The following is a 4,441-nucleotide window of genomic DNA, read 5'->3' on the forward strand; positions in this document are numbered from 1 at the left end:
CTGCCCTTGTTGACTATAGCATGTTTCTGGGAAGAAAGGCACAATTAAAGAGATCAGAGAGGCTTAGGTTATGGGCCAGTCAAAGATATGGGTCAGTCAAGGTTATGGTTCAGGGTGTACCCATGGTAAGGTTAAAGGTCAGGCCAGGGCTGGTGAACAGTTTGTTGCTGAAGGATAGAGTGAATGTCTATGTTTTTCACAGAGTCTGATCCCAGGAAATGGCAGCTTAAGCAAAGTCATCCAATAACATCCATGAATTTGTATCATATTAGTCTCTGTGCTCATCTCCCTGCTGCAATTCTGAGGTGGAGAAGTATTAGGAGAACTCCTTTGGAATTGGATCTTCTTTGAAAATTTCATTGAATATAATCTCCAGGATCTCAGAGGGCAAACCCAAACCAAACTTTTGCCCATGGCAAACAGAAATTCTTCTTAGTGGGATTTCTACCATTTAGATATAAGTCCCAGAATGGCAGGACCTTTGCTTTATTCCACAGTATATCTTCAGTGCCCAGAACAGTTCCTGGCATATAGCTGGTGCTTATTAACTTGTCTTGAATAAGTGAAGGCGGCACTGGTGGTTGGCCAGCGAGTGCCTACAAATAAGATATGCCTGTCACAATTGCCCTCTCCATTAGCGTTATCTGACTCAGCATCCTGAGTCTGACAGTCAACCAATCTGCACCATATCAAGACAGAGAATGGTGCAGAATACTCTGATGCTCTCACAACTTCTTGTAGGGTTCCTTAGGGGTTGGAATCAGACTAGACATTAATTTATCAGTTGCAAGACAACCATTCCTTTTCCTCTATTATCACTTCAAAAGGGTCCCAAGAGGGAGCAAAGATGAATAGAGGTTGTTGATCTTCCAGCTTTAACTGGGAGCCATGCTGCTGAATCACAAAGAACCCAAGAACCAACGGGATCTTCAGACACGGGGCACCTGAGCTCATGATGCTGTGGGAGTACATTAGGGACTGGAGGGAGGCTTAAAGGAAGGCCAGTGGGTCAGAGCTAGGGGTTTGCCCCTAACTCAACTAGAGCTTATCCACAAATACCCGCTTGTTTGCATTGGAAGACTTCACTTGAAGCAGGAGTTCTTGTGCTCTGATCCCTCTTGTCATCCAAGCCTATTTGCCCTGTATAATAAAGAAGACAACTGGGTCCAGAGACTTGCCAAAGATCAGGCTGTGGGGAACTGCAGAGCCTGAATGCCAGTGCCCGCCTCCCAGGTAAGAGTTTCCACCTACATTACTGCTGATTTCCCCATTGTGCCCAGGAAAGTTCTGCCATTAGAAGTCACACTTTGCCCTCCAAGGGCTCAGCTCTAATGGACAAAGCTCAGTGGGCTGTTGATGGGATGGGAGAGGGAGGGGAGTTCACATCACATCACAATTAAGGCTACAACTGTGGCAAATACTCCAACCAAAGGAATAAACCCAATAGCAAGTACTCTTCAGGTGAGGTCACATTCAAGGCAGTGACAGAAACATTCCCAACATTTCCATAAAGAAGGATGGCCACATGTGCATGGGCCAAGTCAAGGTAAGGAATAAAGAAGAATGGAAGATAATTCTTGACCCAAAGTACATTTAAACTCTCCCTGAAATCTGCTTCCTCCAGGAAGCCCTTAAGGTTGACTATAGAACAGAGTCCTGATTCAAATGCAGTGAAGGTGCACCTGAGAGTCTGAGTTCCCAGATGCTGGGGAACTCCCAGCCATTTAGGGAGGGAATATACCTCTGACAGTGTCCATTCATGTATGACAGACTCAAACACAAATTGCATGTGAGAACTGTTCCAGGTACAAAAGCGTTGGTCTTAGACTCATTCACTTGTAGCACAGGTAAATCCTAGAGTTCCATGTGGCCCAGTATCATGCCTCCCTGGCGTCACCTCCCAAGCTAATCACTTTGAGAACCACCACCCCAATAAAAAAATAATAAAAGAAACAGGAGAGTCCAGCCCCACAGGACCAAGTGTTCTATGATGTTAAATCATATGGGAGTCATCAATGAAATATTTCTAAAAGAGTAAAATGATTCTATTTAGGAAGATCCATATAGCAACATACTGAAAAAGAGGCATTATTGGAGCAGAAGTGAAAATTAAAATGAGGAATGATCAGGGCCTGACCTTAGGTACAGACTACAAAGAGAAGAGATGGATTCATAGAGTAAAGTAGGAAAAAACTGATCAACCGAACTTGAAGATTGGCTAGTTTGGGGGCAGAGGATGACCCAAAGGAGGAATTTAGGTTTCTAGCTGTAGCAGCAGCCTGGAGGGTGGTTCCATTTTCATAAGGGAATAGACCAAGTGAAGGCTTTGGCTGTCCAAATGGTGAGTTTAATTCAGATCACATTTAATTTCAGGTACCTATGAGGACTCCAAGCAAAAATATGGATGTGGATGATGTACTTGGAGTAGCATGGAGCTTTATTCTAGCCCCTCCAGTGCTGAGACCTCCCTGCAGAGAGACAGCTCCTCCACTCTCTGCTCCTAGCACCATACAGACCTCCAGTTCCCTCCTGGATTTGAGCATATGATAAGCTGGTACAAGAAACTAACAAATGATCTCACAGCTCCTGCTCTCCATGTTCCTTCCCAAGAACTTCTGAAATTCTCCTGCAGAGAGACTTGTCAGGACTACAGAAACCTGAAATGGGGTAACACTGCCCCATCTCCTTCCAGGAACCCTGTCTCACGCCCCCACCTCACCCTGCTGACAGAGATACATCCAAGCAGTCTTCTTCCACTTCTCTAGATAGACTCAGTCGCCAACCTTTATGTGACACAAGCCAAGTAGTTCCCTAGCAACCCAACTCCAGACTTAGGGCTGTTTCCTATTCTGCCTTCTTTAAAAATTGACGAAGGCCAGAACCCAGGTGGACTCCGCCACATTATGAGAGGGCAGCCAGGCATGGATACTGGACCTATCATCCAACACTCCCCAGTGATGATCCCCTAGCTTCCCCTTTCAGTACTCTCTGCCAGTCCCCTTCAGAGAGGAAGCTCAAACCCAGGGTTACGCTGTAGGTCAACTGCCAGTTAATCCTTACAAACCACACTGCTCTCATTTCTACTGGCTATGGTAAGGCTTAACGGGTCCCTGGGGACCTTGAAAGAGCTGTGTCAGCTGTGATTATAATAGCTTTGGTCTCTCGGACTAGTGGATGAGGAGAGAGGATTACCCATCTTTCGACATGTCTCCCATTTTCTGCTTTCTCAAAGCCACTTCTCTCATCTAGGACACTCGGCTATCCTGCCCCTGTGCCATCCACAGCCAGGGGACACTGAGGCCATGGGTTCTCCTCTGCTCCCAGACACCTCTCCAAACGGACCCTCGTTTGCCTATATGACTCATTCTGCACCTACTTGGTGACACTGTCCTCCCTGCAGTCCCTCCTTCCTCTGTCACCAGTGTCCAGCACAGTGCTGTCACCTGACAGCAGCCTGATAAGGATTTTTGTGTTGGCTCAGTGAATCATCTCCACGTGTCTCTGCCTGTCAGTCCTGCTAGTCAGTCCTGCTAGCTAGCCTGCCTCCCCTTTCCTCCATCAGTGTGATATCCTCTATCCTCTCTAGCCTCCCTGTGCAGATCCTGCCTGCCAAGGCCCCCTTAGCTAAAATACCCAAGCACTGCCTAACACAGGTTAATTCATGTAACTGTCCCTCCGTCAGGTCCACAGGACTTCTCATTTCCCAGATGAGGAACTGAGGCACAAACACAGCTACTAAGGATGCAGCCTGAGTATCTGGAGCCAGACTTCTCTCCTCCCTCCCCTCTTAACCATTCTGCCAAGTGACCTTTCCCACCCTCCAGCGTTTAAGCCCTCCCTCCTCGGAAGGAGGCTGCATTTTTGGAGAAGCAGTAAGAAGATTTATTCTGACATCGGATTCGTAGTAAAGTAACAGAGCAAAATTTGGTATTATGTCAATCACTGTGTGATGGGCAGAATCTAATCCGGGGCTGCACTCACATAGTCTCTGGCCGCTTCCGGGACTCTCTCCAAGCCACCGCGCTGGACAGTGGTGCCTGAGACTGTGCCCGGGTCAGTGGAACTAGAGAAGGAAGGAGGTGCGGCAGTTCATCCAGGTACTCTGGAGGCAACCCGCAGCGGCATTGCCAGGTCCAGTCCGCAGTCCGCAGAAGCCGGGCGCTTGCTGCTCTCTGGCGGCCGGCGCCGGCAGACCCGGACCTGGGAATCGCGCCTTCTAAACTCCGCGCGCCCAAGGGCAACCGGCGAGTGACCCGGAGGCTGGAGAGGGCGGGAGGAATAGGGACGCAGCTGAGGGCAAAGGAGGAGAGGGCCCAGGACAGGATCGGGTAGGGACGCGAAAGGCACCGCGAGGGCAGAGGGCGGTCTCGGGCTCCCGCTGCGAGGCGTAGGTGGCCTCCGCGGGGCCGAGCGCCCTCCAGCGACGCAGCCCCTCCAGACC

The 4,441-nt window shown here is 49.1% G+C and overlaps 1 long non-coding RNA gene across 1 annotated transcript in view; it reads right to left on the reverse strand.

The window, feature by feature from the left end:
- Positions 1-4,434, reverse strand: part of LOC117285227 — a 64,866-nt gene extending 60,432 nt beyond the window's left edge. Inside the window, exon 1 of the long non-coding RNA XR_004516221.1 lies at positions 3,982-4,434. This is a non-coding gene — a long non-coding RNA (uncharacterized LOC117285227). The remainder of the gene's footprint in view (positions 1-3,981) is intronic.
- Between the last annotated feature and the right edge of the window lie 7 nt (positions 4,435-4,441).

Source organism: Fukomys damarensis, unplaced genomic scaffold, assembly GCF_012274545.1.
Source record: "Fukomys damarensis isolate Sample0158 unplaced genomic scaffold, DMR_v1.0_HiC HiC_scaffold_7, whole genome shotgun sequence".
NCBI lineage: Eukaryota > Metazoa > Chordata > Mammalia > Rodentia > Bathyergidae > Fukomys > Fukomys damarensis.